Here is a 21,430-nt window from a genome sequence, read left to right as displayed (position 1 = left end):
TGGATAGCTTAATAATAAAGTTGAAAAAGTGCACAAATAATAAAGTTAATCAAATCGAATTACAGAAATAAAGTTAGCCACAATAAACAGTTTTTGGTTAGGTTGGTAATAATAAATTAAAATATATTAATAATTTTGTTTAAAACATGAAAATGAGCTATCAATTTTACAGTGTTGAAGAATATTTTCTAGAGATATGTTAAATATGAAGAAGGAAAGTATGCCGCCTTCATTATTTCCATTTGTTCTACATACAAACCATTGCTAATCTTTAATTCTATTTCATGGTTTCAGTATAATTATTGGATCATTCTTATACAGTTTGTGATGAAATGATGAGGTTCTAAAAATAACACAGAGAATACAGGACCATCCACATTACGGGAAGAAATAATTTATGTCATACCAGATGATGTGCCCAACGAATTAGTCTCACACATTCTTGAAAATCATACACGGAAGAATTGTTAAAACAAGCAAGCAAGCAATAGTGTATAACCTAGCCTGAGAGACTTGCACACCCCTTAATTCATTGGAGTGAGGGGGATTAACTTGTGTAAACAGGAACCACTCCACTCTGCCGCAATGCTCCAGACCATCCACTTCCCCTTGATAGTACTCTGATGCTCTACAGAGACTCTCTTATAAGCAAAGTATTTATTATGGTAGGAGTTCTGGGTGAAAGGATTTGTTTTAGGCCTCTGAATAGGAACGATCAGTGACGTACCTGGGCAAGTTTGCAGTGTCTCTAAGGAAGTTGTGTTTTTTTTTTGTTGCCATGACTTGTGTGTTTCCATGCAAGAGATGCTTATGTTATTATTGGTAGTATGATGCTGTTTATCAGTCTTAATTTTGTTTTTAAAACTAATTTGCTTCTTCTTCCTATGAAACCTCTTATTGCAGCTATGTCCTTTGCTGTTTTCTGGACTGTAGCGTTAAGATGTGATGTGAATGAACCTTGGTCCATTATGACTTCTAGGTATTTAGCTTCGTTTTGCTATTTGGTGGGTCTGTTGTAGTTTTAACTGTTCTAGTGAGTTATCTCTTCTCTTTTTGAAGATAACCGCTTGGGTAATTTTTGGAATTATTGCTATTTTCCATTGGATACTCCATTATGATATCGTATCCCGTGTTGTCTATAGTGCTGTGATTCCAGTGTCGTTTGCATAAAGACTGATAAGTGTTCCGAATGTTTTTGAATGTTGGATGCTGTATGTATACATACAGCACATTTAGAATCTCTCTCCTAATGCCAACTATAATGTAGCTTGGCGTTTTTTAAAATTTTAAATTGTTTTTCCTTGTGTAGTGTAGTGTAATGTACAATTTTATGCTTATGACTTTCTCAATCATTTAAAATTATTATGACTTATTATATTATTAACGAAAACCGTTTTGTGTATGACAGAAATTTAAATTAACTTTCCATCATTTGTAATAATACACCCTTTAAGTAGAGGGGAATTCTATTAAAAAAAAACTACTACTGGTTATGTATCATCGAATTGATCAATAGACATTTTAACCATGGTCCTGATTAAATTACTCATTAAAGGCACGTTACAAAAACAATCGAAAACAAAAACACATCAAAGAATGTCTGAATCACTCTCTTAATGAGATGATCTCGATTTGATAAAAGGAAGGGTATGCCTAGTCGAAAGCATATTTAGATCAATATCGATAAGATCTTGGTATCGTTGACTGAAGTCGATTAACATGAGTTATATTATTAAATTGCAGTGGCTGATCAACCAATTGATACAAAACGGGTTTACTACTTATTTATTTATTAAAGGGCTGCTTACAGCATTTGATGCTGTATGACGCATTTCTCTATTGCTATCATATCCCAAAAAGCTGTATCGTGAAAGTTGTCCCAAAATGAATTTGTTGATAAACAAAAAAGTAGTTGACGACTTTCATTTGCCAATTATTGCATATATTTGAAATATATATATATCAGGTATTATTGACTGACACGTTATGTAAAATAAAGTCTTATTTTGAGGTTGCAGTCATTAATAGGGCAGGACAGTGAAACTCTTTGTTCTTATATCAAGCTTTCGCAAAATTTAATTGCTTCTTCAGGATATGCTAAAATCTGGTATCAGTAAATACAATGAAATTAGAATTAAATAACATTGTATAAAACTAGTATAAAAACTTACAACATGAGGTTAATCCATTAAATTTTTAAATTGAAAAAACTTAACTTATTAAAATTATATATTTATGTAAGTACAATATTTTAATTTTATTTAACTTTGTACAAATTCATTATGACATTGATTATTTGATGTTTGATTTATGTCAGAAAGACACTCGTTTCTGTTTATTATATTTTTTGTTGTTGATAACTAGCTCTTGATTGTTATTATGGCTACGTACAAAGTGGCGCCAAATATGAATATTTAAATTTTTGAAATTATAGTCAGAAAATCTAATATTAGAAAATTATAGTATTAATTTTCGTAAGACAGAATGTAATTATAGATATTGCTTAGTTTATCAATATCAGTTTTTTTATTAACGCATTGATATTTATTTATGCATACCATTTCTAAGAATTCTCTTTTATTTAATTGGTTTTCACGTCTTAATATATTAGTTTCATTGAAATTAAATGAATGATTTTTATTGATTGCATGATCTATTAATGCACACGTATTTTTATTATTTCTAAGGTCACTTTTATGTGATGTTAGCCTGCCTATTAGATTTCTAGATGTGTGTCCGCCATAGCAGTATTATTTCTTGATGACTTTTTATTTTATCACAAATGTTTGATAACTCTTCATAAAAGGAATCTTTAACTTGTTGATTTGAATCGTCTGTTGACGCATAGACTCCAACAACTATTATTTTTTTTAACGATTTTTTTATAAGAATTGAGACCCCTGATTTAGCGTGTACATCAGAGAGCACTATAATTTCCATTTTTTGCTTCGTCATTTCAGTTAAAATTTCCATTGTCTTGTGAGTCATGCCTGGAGTGTTCCAAGTACCAATTTTCAAAGTCCTTTTTTTTGCCAGGTGTCGTCGTCGTAACTTTCCATCCATATTCCGAGGAGCTCGGCGTTAGAATTTTTAGTCAAAAAAGTTTTTTCCAGATGATGAGGGACTGGCCCATCGTTCCAAACCCCAACACCCTTTATCTCATTCGGTAAAAATATTTTATCTCAGTGATTTGGATTAAACTGATATATTTTGACATCAAAAATTAAATAGTGATTACTTTTTCACATAATAATGAAACACCCTATATATTTGTTTCTGGTTAAGTTTGATGTTTATCTGGATCTTAGATTTCAATCTTATCTTTATTTCTTCAGCCAACTTTAGAATCAAAATCGCCTATAATTAAGATGATATTATCTTTCCGTGTGCATTAAATTGCATCTTTTAAGGAATTGAAAATTCCGTAAAATTGTTCGAAAAGGCCACACACCAGACACTGGTCGTTAGAATTTGTTCTATAAAATGCAGGTAATTATTTACTCTTAATTAAATAATTAAAAAGTAGTAGGTATTTTGTGCAGTAACTGATTCTGAGAAAATCTGTGTGAAAAATAACTTTATCGATACGCTTCGGAATGCCAGAGCCTGTTTGGTGTTTCAAAGAAATGAAAATTAATATGTTCTTCAGAACTACAATAAAACCATTTATTTTCTGTCGTTTTTTATGGTTCGAACTGATAGCGTTTAATAGATGCTTGGACAATTTCAACTAAGAAAATATTAGTCTATTGGTTAAGAATTTAATTACTTTCTTCGTTGAAAACATTGAGAACTTGAGAATACTCTTATCACTGTGTACAAACACAGAATGGCAATAAACGAGAACTTTTCAAAAGGTAATATTTTTCCAATTCAATAGATTATACAGGGTGTAATTAACAAAAAAAGTAGGTCATAAATTAAATCGCGTATTTTGGGACCAAAAATGGTTCGATTGAATCTAACTTACCTTAGTACAAATGTGCACATAAAAAAAGTTACAGCCCCTTGCAGTTAGAAAATGAAAATCGATTTTTTTTTTCAATATATCAAAAAGTATTAGAGATTTTATATTGATAATTTTTCGACTGTTCTAACAATCATTCAAATTTCGTCATTTTGTGTCATGTGGAACAATTTCACCCAATCATGTCAACATTAGACTGATAATTGCATTCAGTGCAATTTTCAATCCCTATGACAACACGATCGAGTTTGACAACTTCATCCAAATAAATTTCAAAATGTCACGTTTCGGCAATGAGAATGTTCAAAGTATAAATGCGCTAATCAAAGAAAAAATTCCCAGAAATACAACCTACAGTCACAAATATATTATAAATATTATGCGTGGTAATAGATCTTCTATAGTAGAGAACAGTAACAAATCTAATGTTAACTAAAATTTTAATAATTGTACTTTCACTAACTGTACTTTTAATAAATGTTTCGTTATGTTGAGTTATGATTTTTTTTTTCGAAAAATTATCCGCCGAATATCCCTCGGACATTGATATGCCTCATAATTTCATGACAAATTTCTCAAGCTCGTTGCTTGGTAACAGCACTCAGCCTTCGGCTTTGTGCTGTTACCAAGGAACGAGCTTTCAATTGTCATGAAATTATCTCGTCTGTTATCAATGCCCTAGGGATATTACTACTGAAAATAGACATGTAACTTTCTTTAGAAAAATAACAGTGAAATTTGTACACCCCATAAAAATTTGATGGGAGTTTTGTTCCCTTAAACCCGGCAAATATTTTTATACGTTCCAATTATTAAAAAAAAAGAGGTTAAATCTTTGTAAATGGGTATATTTAAAAAACCCTTAAAAGGGCTACATCAAATAAGACGAACGTTTTCGGAATAATAATTCCATCATCAGGTTAAAAACGCAGGTAAACATGCCTGAGCCACCAAAATATTAGGGTAAAAACCCTTTAAAATACATAAGGTTAACAAAGATTGTACATAATGTTATTATTAATATTTAATGTTAAATATTTAATTAAATTGTACATTAGGTAACATACACCGATGCCTTAAGTGAGTTCCAGCGTCCGGAGAGTAAACCTGTTCAAACGGACTTCAGCTGGTAACTGTTACCAGTATAAATATATTACCATAAATATTTTTTAACTATGTGCTGCAAGTTCCTGGATAGTTGTGCTCCAGCAAACATACGAAAAATTGAACCAGTCTCTCATGTAACAGGGCACGCATTCCTTCCTGCCGACAGAGTGTTTAGGACGATAGAGAAAACATTAAAAAAATCAATATAATTGTGACGAAAGAAGAATATCATAATATTTTCAAGAAATATGGGTCGAATAAGTTTATTGGAAGGGATTGGATACTGTTTGACTAAAAACAAGAAGTTTTATGAAAACAGCGGCTTAACTTCATTTCAAAATTTCCACCTGCCGACGAATAGTTTTTCGAAAAACTAAATTGGGGAACAATTGCAATATTGGACAGATTAACTCAAAAGATTATTAGTTTGACCCTAAAAAAATAAAAGGTTAAAGAAGAAGCAAAATAGCTTAAAAAACGTTTCGGAATAAATTAAAGGGAGAATATTACTTTGCAATCGTTCCAAAAACATAATACAAGCAGAACCTGAAAATTCATCTGAATGTGATGATTTATGTGAGTGAAAGTAAAGATGCTGATTTTGAAGGCGTTTTTGTGTTAATTTCAGTTGGAATACTGCTAAAGTTCAATTATTAAAAGTTTAAATATTTTATATTATATTTTTGAGTTATATTGGTTTGTAGGTAGGTGAATGAAACTTGGATAAAGCATTTTAAAATTGGAATTTTCTTCTTCCAGGTTTTCTTCTTCTTCCTCCCTATTAAGTGCCTGGTTAAACTATTCCACTCATCTACTCAATATATCTTTCCTTGTTGTTAATAGGTCGCCATTCTGACTTTTGTATTGTCTAGTGATTGCCTTGAATTCTGTTCTGTTGATGTTAACTTTCCTATAGAATGTTCTGAATCCTTTCTCTCTGTTAAGGTTTTCTATATATTTAAGTTCCGTATTTAGGTGGTTTCGTTTTTTTCTTTTGTGTATCCTCTTTTCTTATCTTCTCTTTGTCTGGTAATGATCTACAGTAGTTCTAGTTCTTCGGGTTAGCATCTTTCTGTATGCTTCATTTTTTTCATTTGTTGCATTCTTGCATTCATCGTCAAACCAATGAGTTTTACGGACACAAATTTCTGTTCCTATTTTATGTTTCGCTGCTGCTTCAATGTCTTCCTTTATTCTGGTCCAGTAGGAGTATATATCTGTTGGGTCTTCTTTATTTACATTTTGATTCCTTAGCCTATTGGTGATGCTTTCCGAGTACCATTTTACAATTGTCGCATTTTTTAGCTTTTGCATTTTCCATTTTTTGTATCCATTTTAGTATCCATAAATACAATATTTTTTGTCATCAAAACCGGACAACTATAATGACATTTAAATTAAACATTGACATTTCTTTAAAACCAGACATCCGTATTTTTAAATAGTAATTTTATAATTATATATTTGTGATATAGATTCTCTACAAGATTTCAATTGAACTCGTGACTTAAAGTATAGTGGATGGAATTTTCATAAAGGGAATAATGCAGCTGCGCTAAAAAAAAAAACAATTTATCCCAATTTTTCTAGCATGACACATGTTCGTCTTTGATATAAAGCCACTCATATATGGAGGAAAACAGTTTAACGTGAATAGCACTGGAGTAAAGGCCAGCTAAAAAGTGCTTGCAACAGAAGAAAATGAAGATGCCTGAAGAATATTGACATGTGCTTTTCATTTGATTTGTTTGGAACTGTTAAAAGTTTTAAATACCCCATATAAGTTCATTACTTTTGTCATGTCATTAGTATACTAGTATAGTAGTCCATTTCTGTTTAGTTTGCGAACAGAATATTAACTCCACTTCTTCTTCTTCGCGTTCCATATCAGAATTATCCGACGTTGGCGATCATCATTGCGAAGGCTTCTCGATTTTCTGCAATATGGAATAATTGTCCTACATTTGATATCCGAGTCCATTCACGAATGTTTTTTTATCTCCACTACTCCATTTACTCCATTATTTAGATAAATTTATAATAAATAAGTAATTATAAATATTCTTTTAAATTGAAATTAATGCAGTAAATATTTTCAAACATAATCGAATGATTTCTCAAATACCTTTTAAATTACGAGATTATGGCAGAACTTGTCTATCTAATATTACGAATAGTAGTTTAATAAAAATGACTTTGAACATAATTGAATCAATTAGCTTTGATGCATATGCAGTTTTCTGATTGCACATTAAAGCAAATTCATTCGAGTATAATGAATAGGAACATGTATACGTACAGGAAATTATCACCATTACATTAGAGGTAATTATTACTTCAAGTAAGATTTAAGATCTGATTTAAACTGACGATCAAATCGAAGCTTTCATCATTTGAGGTGGGTAAGAGAGAAGTTGTTAATTAGTATTAGGTAATTTATTAATACTTAAATTGTTATAATAAGGAGAGAGTATCGTGCAACTAAGTGCTTATTCGAAAGGAAATGGCTGTAGCATATTTATTGTTTATAAAAACCGTTTCTTAAAAATGAACCAACAAAGAATTGTATAAAATGAGCCGAGATCTTCTTCTTGATGTACATATCCGTAACAAATGTTGGCGATTATCATGGTAATTTTTATCTTTTGCCTGAAGCAATGAGGTACTTGCCTCCTAAGTACTGTAGCTTTTAAAATTTAATGGTGTTCAGTATCACTCGGTTCTATTTTATTCTTCTAAGGACCTCTTAATTTGTAATTTAGTGAGTCCACGGTATTGAGTATACTTTGATAGAGCCACATCTTTCAATATTTTGCACATATCTTCGTTCGAAGTCCACAATTCAACACACAAAACAGAACAGAGAAAAGGTAGCATCAGAGTATTCTTACTTTTATACCAAGAGAGCGACTGTGGCTTTTAAAGAAGGCCCTAAACATATTGAAGGTGGATATATCTTATCTCCTCGTTGTTGGTCCATTCTGCATTTATTATGGCGCCGAGGTAGTTGTAGTACATTACTTTTTCTACGGATATTTAATCACAAATTAAACCCTTAATTTGTAATCTCACATTAATCTTAATGTACCATATACCTACATCATCAACATTCTGGCTTTACAACTCTGCGTGGGTCCTAGCCTCCACAAGCATTTCTCTCCAGTCGTTCCAATCCATCGCCTTTCTCCGCCAAGCACGTATTCCCATATTTCTCATGTCTTTATCGACGCTATAAAGGAACTTTGCTCTGGGTCTTTCTTTTCTTCTCTGGCCAATGGATCTATCAAGAAGCGTTTTTCTAGATGAGTCATTTTGTTCCATTCGCATTACATGTCCTATCCACCTCAGACGTCCTATCTTAGTATGTTTTACGATATTAGGTTCCTGGTATATTCTATAAAGTTCGAAGTTGGGTCGTCTTCTCCACACTCCATTTTTATTCACTGCTCCATAGATTCGCCTTAGTACGTTTCTTTCGAAACATCCCAACATGTTTTCATTATTTTTTGGTCCAGGTCTCTAAACCATATGTTAGGAGTGGGCGTATTATTGTTTTGTAGAGTATTATTTTTGTATTTCTCGATATAATTGTGGATATAAGAAGCAGATTGAGCCCAAAATAGCATCTGTTGGCCGTGCAAATTCTGCAGTTTATCTCTGTGGTAGTATTATTTTCAGTGTTAAGGAGCGCTCTCACGTATACAAATTCGTTCACTGCTTCGATGACGTCGTTTTCTATAACAAGTGGCCGAAGGATTTATGGTTGCGTGCTTATTTCGATATACTTTGTTTTGTTGGTGTTTATTATTAAACCCATTTTTGTAGCTGAGGTAGGCAGCTTTGTAGTCTATAAATATGTGATCATATAAGTATCAATGCCATATTCCAGTGTTTTTTTTTCCAAAAGTTGTTTCAGGATTGCAATCTGATAAATTGTCGATTTATCATCTTTGAAACCAGGCATAGTACTGTAGAAAATATTTTATACGCTGCATTTAAAAGCGTAATTCCTCTGTGGTTACACATTCAAATATATCTCCTTTTTTGTGTATGGTGCAAAGTATTCCAATATTCCAATCATTGGGGAGAGATTTCTGTGTCCATATTTCTTTTATAAGCTGCTGTAATTCCATAATGCCATTATGGCATCATGGCACACCTTCTTTATATAGTTCAGCTGGGAGAATATCTATTCCAGGTGATTTGTTTCTGGCTAGTTTTATAACTGCATCTTTACCTTCAAGAATCTTTGGTGGTTTCTGTTCCCTCTCGTCTGTTCCTCTTACCTCATTTCTTTTGTCTTCTAGGTTTTCTTCTTCTTCCTTTATATTAAGTAACTGGTTAAAGTATTTCATCCATCTATTCAATACATCTTTCACCATATACCTACACCTATATAATTTTTTACCTACATATATATTATATTTTTATTATAAGGTTATTTACCCTCCGGGCGAATTGGATTAATTGCGAAATAGTGTGACAATAATTGCCATGTTCAAATAATATTGTCTAAGCATCTAGGTACAAAGGTACAAGTTACGAGGTATAAGGCAATGACTCTTTTGATGAATTGTAATTTAAATTTTGAGCTTATAAATTGCGGTTGAACGCTTTTAAGTTCGTAGTCTAACAGAATATCTACTTCAATAAAGAACGTTAACTTAGTTTAAATTTAAATCGAGTGGATTTATTTCGAAGTTACCAGAAATCTTTTACTCTCGGATTTCGAATTATTTTACATCGTCGATCGAAAAGTTCGGATAAAGGGCATTAGTATTTGAAGGGCACAGGGGAAAAACCCCGTAAATCAAAAAAAGTAATTTTCGAGAAAACAACCATTTTATTGTTTTTTTCAACTGTGGAGGCTAAAAAAATAAACAATAAACGTATAGAAAACTTTTTAATTAATTTATCGACAATTTTGTTAATATTTTGCGGTAAAAAACCAGAGTAAAATCTAACAAACTATTAAAAAAACGGTCTGAAGTCAATTCTCTCCATCATCAATTAGGGCGTCGTCAGCATATTCGTCATCATTTTCTTCCTGTTGAACAGCGTCAGCAGTTAAATTTTGATAAAAAAGCTTTGCTTCGGGGTTTTCCAAGTAATGGGATAAATGAAGAAGATCGCGATATTTTGCAGCTGATATTGGAAGTTTTCCATTGTACAAATTTTGTAACGGGGTAATTACTGCAGTGGCTGCGCCTTGATTTTTCTTTGATTTTTTTGCAAGGTTTTTTTCAAGGACTAAGGATGCATAACGTCCAAAAAAAGTAGGTTTATAGAATACAAGTCGTCCTTCAGTTGCCGAAATTTTTAACATACGAATCGATCTCGTGGGAAATGGACATTTTCGGGGATAAAGTGATGATAGGTATGCAGTCCAATTTTGAAAAACTACATCTACTTCGCAATCAATCACTGTAAATGGAGAGGGTTTTACCCGAATATTCCTTAGAACCTCCCTCCAGTCTTCTGGAACCTCTGTATAGAATTTTTGTTTAACAATGCTCATATTCCGATCGTATTTCATGTAAGAGTGCCCTCTTATCGGAAATATTATCTCAACTGTTTTAAAACGTTTATCTTTTGTTAGTAGATGATGTAAAAACCGGATAAATGTATAATTTTTATTTTGACCCGCACATGAGTCGCAAAATATACAGAATTCTTGCACTTCAAGGGGCAAAATTTTTTAAACAAAATGCCGAAACATGGAGCATACATCATCTGCCCCTTTTTTTGCCACAGACTCATCATACGTATTAAAAATTGCTTGCTGCGTTGAAAGTACATGAATATTGAAACTAACAAAATTCAGGTGGCGCTGATAGTAGACATCATTAGTCGTAATGTTAGGACACGGCAGGTTGTTTTGAAAGTCCATGGTCACAGATTCCATCGTGATTGATTTCATGGAACGTTTTCGGTAAACTTTTTTTAATGTATTAAAACGCTCACCTCTCTTAAGATGCACCTTTCTTTCTGTCTGTTTTGTTTGCAGATTCTGACTTATTTCTCCTTTCTCAGTGTCCGTTTTAAGCTTCCCCTCGAGCGTTAAAATTTGTGATTTAAAGAAATCACATGTACTACAAGAGTCCTTACGTGGATAACCAAAGGAAAAGTTGAAGTTGTTCTCAAAAATCCCACGAAATAATTCCTACCAAATTTTATGTTCTGGATAGTTAGTTAAGTAAATGGTATGTAGCTTTGAAATATTTAAATCAGCGGGAAGGTAAATTTTGTTGGTGTCTTTTAAAGAATAGTATGATTTTCTCCCTTTAAGAGATTTCAAATAAGTAAATACGTTTTGTTTGGTTTCTTGTGAAAATTTGTGGGGTCTTGTTAAATGTTTTCCACAACAGTGAGTGGGAGATTTACCAGCACTAAGCAGAGCACCCCTTATGTACCTAACCTTGTCCTTACTAATACCATGAAGCGATATGAACGCTTTTAAGCAGACCTTTCTACAGAAGCAGAACTCTATATGAAAATAAAGCTGCGTTATATCTAGGATCTGCATTTCGAAATCGTCTTTGAACTATAGGCAACACTCAAATAAGAGTTCTGCTTTTCTCTATCTCCCAGCAGATTATACTCTTGAATGATTCGTTTTCGTCCCTCTTCTGGTATATTCTGAAAGCATTTAAGTGTTTTGTACAATCAATCCGGCCTAAGCTCGTGAGACGCTGCTCGCAAATTTCTCATAAAATCCCTAACTCGACCTGTTGTTTTTCGTTTCTTACTCATTGGTTTTCTGAACGAGTCATCAGTTTCACTGCAACTGTCTGAGTAGTCACTTTCCCTTATTCTTAAACACAGGTACATAAAAAAACTGACAAATAACACGCTCTCGATAATACAAAGAAACAGCTTTGTTGCTGAACAACAACTAACAGACTGACAAGTGTACAACGCAAATCCTGGTAACGGATTACTACAATATTATTTGACTCAAGCGGTTCTTCCATACACGCGCATTGACTGACGGGGTTTTTCCTCAGTGCCGCATATTTTCTAACTTGGATTTTAGTAGATCGACGGTGTTTTGTACAAAAGCTAATAAATTTTTAAAAACTATTCGTTTGAAGCCACTGGATAGCGTCATCAGTCCATTTCTTGAAAAAATTGACTAACGGGGCTTTTCCCCTGTGCAATTCATTTATATTCGAAATATATAATTTTACGTGAAGTATATGATGATGATGATGATGATGATAGTGTGTTTGGCATGGAAACCAGTCCTTTTGCCACAGATTTTTAAATGATTTATGTTATGTTTATCAATTAAAAACTTGATTGTACTAAATTTATATTATATATCCGGATGCATATAAGTGATTACATATGAGTTCGTATATAGATTTCTGATTCAATGACAGTAGGTGGGTTATGTTTACTGGAAGTTGCACATTACTTTTAACTAGGTTTTCATAAAACGTAGATGAGAGTGCTTTATTTTTAATACATCCAAACAGGATGTGATTAACATCACACTGGGAAATATTATCGCATAAACACTTTCCTGATTCTATAATGTTTAATCTAGCCAGGTGAGCAGGAACAGCACCGTGAGCAGTTTTTAATCTTGTGATAGTTGCTGCTGATCGTTTAGATATATTATAATGGAATATGTGTGGTAATTCTGTTAGGGATGGTAACGTAGGATGGATCTTGTAATAATGATTATTTGAAGTATTCGCCAATATTTTCCATCTGTCTTGCCAGTTAAAATTTATTTTTTTAGTATAAAAATTGATTAGGTCTGATACTGTGTAAATATGTTCTTGTATACCTGAATGAGTAGAATCCTTAGCGAGCTCGTCTACTATTTCATTACCTTTTATCCCGGAGTGACTTTTTGCCCAAATAAATGTTTGTTTCTCATTTTTTGTTTAATGTCACATATCAGCTCACATGTTTTATGGTTTAACTCAGTATTATTAAGTCCACTAAGAATTGACTTAGAGTCTGAGATGATCACAGCATCTTGCAAATTTGCGTGCTCTAGCCAATCCAGAGCTTTCCTAATAGCTACCGCTTCTGCAGTGTAAATAGAGCAATGTGGAGGAAGCTTTATTTTAAGTGATTTGTTTTTGGAAGGAATATACACTGCAGACCCTACTTTCCCATCGTTCAGTTTAGAACCATCTGTGTAAATTATAGTTTCATTAGTATATTCACTCAATATGGAGTTCAACAGCTTGTTATTTATTTGATGTGAATCTGAATATTTCGGAAATATAATATTTAATTTTTTTAAGATTGTATTAAATTCTAATTTATAAGATGGTTTAATATAATTTGTTGAAAGTGTAACCGGTAAATCATTGGTTTCCAGAAAGGCATCTGCTAATGGTGGTGAATTTTTTATTCTCCAATAATTGTTTACTAGATTTTGAATGGATAATTCATACAGCATACTTAGTAGGCCACTTGTTCTAGCCCTTAATTTTAATACATATTTTGTTGCTAATAAATTTCTACGATATTCTAATGGCATTTCATTACTTTCAGCAAGTAACAGGGGGCATGGTGTTGATTTCATAGCACCCAAAGTTAATCTCAAACTTTTAAACTGAATACGATCTATTTTTAGTAAATGTGTTTTGCTTGCTGATCCGTATAACACACATCCGTAATCCAAAATTGATCGCACGTAGGTCCTGTAAAACATCAATGCAACTTTGGGATCAGCACCCCATTTTCTGCAAGTGACACATTTAAGAAGATTAATGCCTTTCTCACATCTTTTTTTTACATATTGGACATGTTTAGACCATAGTAATTTGGGGTCTAGGATTATACCAAGATATTTATATTCAGTGACAACGGGTATATCATATCCTGACAGGTGTAGACTATCAGGCGTACGTAACCTATGTCTTGTAAATATCATAATGGCAGATTTTTCTGGGGATATAGTAAGTTCGTGGTCTTTAGTCCAATTATCTACTAGTTTCATGATGTGTTCCAGGACCTCCACACAATCGTCATATGAATCACGGACGGAGTAAATACATATATCATCGGCGTACTGTATACATTTTATGGAATCAACAAAAATGTCGTGTATACTTGCCGAAAATATGTTGAAGAGAATTGGGCTTAATACAGACCCCTGTGGTAATCCTGTATGAGTTATTCGTGGACCATATAACTGATTACTATGGTCTCTGATATATAAAGTTCGGTTGCTAAAAAGATTAACTATATTAGCGGATAAATTTGTGGAAAACCCCAGTTTGCATAACTTTGAATGCATTACTGTTAAATTAACACAGTCGTAAGCGCCTTTAAGGTCTAGAAAAAAACATGCTAAATATTTATTTTTTGAAAAATTTAGTTGGATATCTGTTGTTAAGTGACTTATTGCATCTAGTGTTCCCAGCCCAGATCGAAATCCGTATTGAGTGCTTGGCAAAAGATTATAGTGTTCGACTGTCCAGTTAAGACGATTTTTAAGAATTCTTTCGAAAGTTTTTGTTATACAAGACAATAGAGAAATGGGTCGATAAGACGATGAGAGAGTTTTGTCTTTGTTGGGTTTGATAAAAAGACATATAATTGTTTCTTTCATTTTGTCAATGTAATTTCCTTTCAAAAGCCAATCATTAAATATTTTTAATAAATGATTTTTTGCCTTATCGGGAAGGTGGTTAATTATGGAATAAGTAATATAATCTTTCCCGGGCGCAGTAGATTTTGATATTTTAATAGCTGCATCCAGTTCTTGGATGTTTATTGGATTTTCTAGTAATTTAAATTTACTGGAATTGCATATTGATACGTGTTTTAATTGGTCTTGAACGTATGGTGGAGCGAACTTGTCAAGTAACTCTTCTATTAGCTCTGTTGAAATTGGTTGTGTCTTTGAATGATAATTTTTGTTAGCCATTTTATTAACAAATTTCCATATTTTGTTGAGCGGTGTATTTTTATTGATAGTATTTACAAAGTTGATCCAAGATGTTTTTTGTTTTTTCATAAAAACAACTTTGCATTTGGCTTGGATGTGTTTAAATTTTAGATAATTTTCAAGATTTGAGACAATATTATACTCTCGAAAAGCTTTTTTTCGACACGATATTAAATTTTTACATTCGTCGTCCCACCATACGGGAAGACCGGATTTTGGTTGAAATGATTTTTGAGTAATCATAGCAGAGTCTGCAGCTTCGCTAATTGTTTTTATTAAGTTATTAAACATTTCCAAAGATGTAACATCTATAGAATGAGTATCTAGAAGGCATTTTTCTAAGTAATTTTCAAATATAGACCAGTTCGCTGAAGACTCTTTCCATTTTGTGGAGGTATGGATTGTTCTTGGGGAATATTTCAAATCTAGGGTGATTTGGATAGGGATGTGGATTGTACCTAGTGAGTCATTTAGAGGATTCCAGGTAGTAAAGCCTGTTAAGTGAGGAGATACTAATGTTAAGTCTATCATTGAAGGACGTTCGTTTGGTCTGGATATTTTGGTTGGTCTTCCGTCATTGAGTAAAATTAGATTAGTATTGTCTAAAGCGTCAGCTAAAATATTACCTTGTGCACTATCCTGTATGGAACCCCACCTACAGTGATGACTATTAAAGTCGCCCCCAATTAAAACTCTGCCTTTAATTTGTCCAAATAAATTTTCCCAATCTTTGGATGAGACATATATTTTAGGAGGTTTGTAAACACATACTATTGATAATTTAACTTGTTCTAGAAAAACACCGCAAACCTCTATATTTGGATTATAATTTGTTTTGAATTTTATATCTGAAAAGGAAATGTTGTTTGCAACTAAAACAGCAACGCCTCCATAGCCATCACGTCGATCAACTCTAACATTATTAAAACCTTTAATATATAAATTTTTATTTTGTGACAACCAAGTTTCGTTCAGAAGAATGACATCAATTGTATGACTTTCTAGAAAATTAAGCAAATTAGTCTTTTGTTTTATAATAGATTGGCAGTTCCACTGAAGAATATTAAGTGTTCTATGATTCCCCATCACTATCGTTGTCTGATAAACAAGAAAGTATATTTCTGATTTCATTTTGAGTGACTTTTTGGAATTCAACTGAGACTAGTTTGGGGTCAATTTGTTTAATTATTCTTTCTAAAGCAAATGGAATTTCTTGTAGAATTTGTAATTGTATTTTTTCTTTATATGCTATAAACTCATTACGATATGGGTTAGGAATTATAGGATGTGACACTGATTTTGTTTTAGAAGTTGAAGGAAATTGTAAGGCAGTTTTACATTGAGTCGGGGATATGGCTTTTCGTTTAAGAGGATTAGAAGTTTGTTTATGAATTGTTTAGGAATTGGGGAAAGTTATTTAGGTTACTAAGCAATTCAAATTTATTATGTGTCGTGATTTTGGCATAGGATGGATTTTTTGCTAAAAACTCAGCTTCTTTAAATGTAGTATTCTCAATCGCCATTATTTTTTTAATATTATATTGATGTTGATAAGCTGGGCATTGTTTCGTTAGAGTCGTATGATCGTTTGTTTTACAGTGAAGATAATATTGTGAGTTACTACAACGGGAGTTGTCTTCGTGTTCTTTGCCACAATTTTTGCATAAGCTGAAAGTGGACTTACACTGTCTGAGAGTATGACCAAATTTAAAACAATTTAAACACTGTACCACAGGGTATATGTATTGTTCAACTTGAAACCTTACCAAATCTAACGTAATATATTGAGGAATAATATTTCCTTCAAATGTTAAAATTACCATTTGCCTAGGAACAAAAATAGTTTCATTATCTGAATCAATAAGTTTTCTTTTCATACGTCTTACCTCGGTTATTTTTTGGTCGGAAATAATATTATTCATCATATAATTTTCGTCCAAAAAAGTATCAACTTGTCTAATTATTCCTTTTTTGTGATTAAAAAAATTCGGAATGTAAGCAATAAATTTGTTAGAAATAATTATGTCGTGATTGACTAAACTATTTGCACAAGTGTAAGAATTAAAAATTACTTTCACTTTATTTCTACCGACGAGTTTAATATCGACAACATCTTTCTTAAAAAAGTTATTAATGAATAAATAATGACCTACTCGGACTGGTGATAAACGTTTAATATTTGGGTCGATGGACTCGACAAAAACAAAAAACGGGCCTTTATCAGAGGATTTATACCTATTATTTAAATCAAAACGGGCACTTACTGCCTCCATATTTTCACCTTTATCAGGGGGTGGCTTTTCGCCACCCGAAGAATCATCCATTTTTAAATATAAAGAACAATCCTACCTTGTTTTATTATTCCTTACTATTTAAAAAACTAAACTTTAACTGCTTAGAAATTGAAAACTAATTAGCACTTAATTGATGTGGACACTATCGATGCCAGCACACAACTGACGTGAAGTATACTTTACCTAGTTTGTAAAGGAATTTAAGCGGGTAATCTGCTCTATTGGGTCTAATCTGCTGGAAGACGCAGATTTCCTCCGGAATGGCACCACTAAGGCATAAGCACATAAGTCATTTTTTGCGACAGTTATTAAAAACATTCCTGTATATGGCTTGATCAGCTCAAGGTTATCAGTACCTTTTGGTTTTCCAGGGCCATAAACAAAAATTCTTTTGTATTCCGAATTGGGATCATATTTGAAAAACAATTATAACTGGAGGACTTTTTTTTAAATTTCAGGCATTTTATTTGTAGCCAGGAAACGGTGTCACCATTTTTATCTATGTTTCGAAGTGATTAACTCAAGTTGTGAAGGTCGAAAAAATTGTCCTCCGTTGCGGCCAGACCTGGCCGTGATTAATATTTTTTTTGCACTGATGCATCGTAAACACATCCTAATTTTTTTGAGTGGTACTTTTCGTTTGTGGAAGAAGGTGTTATGCTTTGCTCCACCATCAGTCATTAAATACTCTATTATTTTTATTTTTTCTTACTGGTAATTTGATAGCGGTATGGAGTACAATTATTTTTGGAAAATTACATTTACAAAAATACCACAAGAAAAATCTACATCGTAATTCCGATCACAAACTGCAAAGGCGTTGAAAGATAATTTATCATAATCTGCGGAACAGCGAGTAGAGGATGTTCGACACTTATAAAATTATAGTGGAAGCTTACACAACATTAAAGTGGCATATTTAATAAATGTACATAATAACATTAACGATTACGGTAATGAAGATGCTGATATTTTTCGAAAATGAAGTCCCTCCCCTCGATTTTCAACATCGCTTCTGACGAAATTTCAGTTGTTCCTATGTAATAATAATTTAATTTTAATGTCTTTATTATAGCCATCGTTTTTCTGTAATTTTATTTTTAGAAGCTGGTAAAAATTTTACAGTTATTAACTCAAAAACCGAATATGGACATTACATATATGAATGTTTTCATTTTTATATCTTTAAAATTTTGCAGGTATTTCATTTTACAGTTAATTTCAAATGAAGTGGCGGAAAAAGTGAGGATATTGTACGTAAGAGTTAATAGATATCGCAGAACCATTGTCTTGAACAAGTTTTAATTCAAATTATTAAAAAGGACCACAAGAAAGTCCACTTTATTAAAGTAATTTTAAATTTGCACTATAAAAAAGCACTATTTTCAAAATTGAATCAAGTAATTTTATTATTTATTAAGTTTTTTATAGATTTTTAATAATTTTAATAAAAAGGTTTACATGTTATGTCATAGACTCCGCTCGTTACGTAAGTGGACTCTTCCAACTGTTTACTGTGACTGATAAACACGAACCGCTATTTCGTGGCACTACTTCCGTTACGTCGTGTCGAATCGCTACTTCGACTAATCGCTTGTCACTCTCATCTATTCAGCTATTTGAGGTAATGCGTCCTGCATGCATAAACCTTTTATTATCGTAGATATTTAATTGGCTTACCTTGGCTTTGTAGTTGTCTAGTATTTATACATTGTACTATGGGTCAATGAAATGATCCGACAATTATTCGAAAGATGCTTAAACGGAGAAGAAGTTCCAGAAGAATGAAGACAATCGTATATCTCTCCAATACAGAAGAAAGGCACAAAGATGGATCCTAAAAACTATAGAGGGATCGCAGTGATTGCTACTATAGGCCTACTATACTCAAAAGTACTACGAAACCTGATAGAAAATTATATTAAAGACAAACAACCTGAAGAACAAGCGGGATTTAGGGCCGGGCGCTCCACTATGGATAATATTTTCACATTAAAAATTGCAATGGAAAAACGAGTGCAGAGAAATAGAGAAACCCATATAGCTTTAATAGATTTGGAAAAAGCATATGACAGTGTACCGATCTCCCAACTATGGATAGAAATGGGTAACTTGAAAATAAACCCAACTCTTATTAACGCCACTCAAAAGTATTACGAACAAAACTTTGCAAGAATTAAAATGGAACAAGAAATCACCTCTCCTTTTCAAACAACAAAGGGACTAAGACAATGCTGCTGTCTGTCACCCACCTTATTTAAAATCTATTTGGACAGATCCTTAGTGAAATGGGTAAAAAAATGTAGAAACATGGGAATAACGGTGGAAGAAAACAAGCTATATACACATTTCTTTGCGGATGACCAGGTAGTAATTGCCGAAGACAGCTACAATCTTAGCTATATGGTAAGAAAACTGCAAGAAGAATATGAGGTGGCAGGTCTAAACATGAATATGACAAAATGTGAATATCTCTCAGTGGGAACAGATGAAATATGTGATCTAGTCTTGGAAGACGATAAAATCAAAGGCGTGCAATCCTGCAAATATATGGGGGTCATTTTTAACAAGAAGGGAAACAGCGCAGATGAAATCAGGGAAAGAATAAACAAGGGCAGAGCAGCGACCCGTGCCTTAAACTCTCTTCTTTAGCAAAAAACAATTCGACGAGAAACAAAAAAACACATTTACGGTAGTATAGTCCAAAGTATTACACTTTACGGTTCGGAAGTATGGGACGTCACCAAAGCTAATAGAAACAAACTTATGACGAGAGAAATGGATTATCTGAGACGAAGCTGCGGTAGATCTGGAGAGAGGTAGAAACGAACAAATAAGAAACGAAATGAAAATGGAGCGAAATATCAATGATGACATAGAAAGAAAACAATTAATCTGGTTCGGACATGTTAAAAGAATGCCAGAGTACAGATGGCCTAGAAGAGTACTGGAATGGATCCCTTCTGAAAGAAGAAAGAGAGGACGACTACGGAGAAGTTGGCGCTACGATATTGATGAAGCAATGGCGGCAAGAGACTTAGAAGACGCAACTGCATATGACAGAAAAAGATAGAAATTGGGGGCCGAGAAACGGCGTCAGCCGTAATATATATATATATATATATTTATATATATATATATATATATATATATATATATATATATATATATATATATATATACTATGGGTCAATACTTATTATTACCAATGATGTCAAAGTTATTTGGGAAAGTGCTTTTGAACCGTGTCAAATATATCATTGACCAAAGAAATCTGATACAATATCATCAATTTGACTGCAGACGTAATTACTCGTATATTGACCAAGTGTTTCTGTCATTATGTCGTGTTTAAAATCTTATTTGAGTAACAGATTTTTATATATGCCAATCTTGTATATAATATACATCAGTAATATTCTAACAGCATCATACAATAAATTTTACAGACACTTTTGTTGACGATAAGACAATTCTGGTTGTAGGAGACTAGTGGAAAGCTTAACAAGAAAATTCTAATCTCTCTCTTCAACCCTGACCCCCCGGAGGGAGTATAGTCCAGACCAGAGACAGAGATCTCTCCAAAGATCTCTGTCTTTGGTCATTTTTTTTAAACTCATGCATAGGTCTAATGCATATTCCTGTAATTTGATCGATCCATCTTGTTGAGGATCTTCCTAGTGATCTTCGGTCTTTTACTTTTCCTTGGATAATAAATAATTCTTTCCATGTCTTCTGTGTCTGCTCTCATAACATGTCCAAAGTATTTTAATTGTTGGAGATGGACTTTGTTGAATAGCTGTTTGCTGACTTTTAGCTTATTTTAAATTGAAATATTTGTCCTGTGGTGGGTCCACAGAATTCGTAACTTTCTTCTCCAACAGAACATTTTAGTGGAGTCTATCTTTTTTCTTTCTGCTTGTCGTACGTTTCAAAATTCACCACCGTATGTCAGTATTGGAAATATTAAGCAGTTGATGAAACTCATTTTTAGAATTCGTGAAATTTGAGAGTCCTTCCATATTCTGGCGATCTTTCCTACGGTAACTTTTGCTAGCTCACATATACGTTTTATTTCTTCCTGTAGTGATTCTGTGCTTGTAATCAATGATCCCAGATATAAATATCGGTCAAACACCC

At 32.8% G+C, this 21,430-nt stretch overlaps 1 protein-coding gene across 3 annotated transcripts in view; it reads right to left on the bottom strand.

Annotated features, from left to right (window-relative positions):
- al (aristaless related homeobox) overlaps positions 1-21,430 on the bottom strand; it is a 513,209-nt gene that overhangs the window by 38,519 nt on the left and 453,260 nt on the right. The gene's annotated exons all lie outside the window — the stretch shown is intronic.

Source organism: Diabrotica undecimpunctata, chromosome 6, assembly GCF_040954645.1.
Source record: "Diabrotica undecimpunctata isolate CICGRU chromosome 6, icDiaUnde3, whole genome shotgun sequence".
Taxonomy (NCBI): Eukaryota; Metazoa; Arthropoda; class Insecta; order Coleoptera; family Chrysomelidae; genus Diabrotica; species Diabrotica undecimpunctata.
The sequence above is the reverse complement of the archived record's forward strand: the minus strand, read 5'-3'. Positions and strand labels throughout refer to the sequence as shown.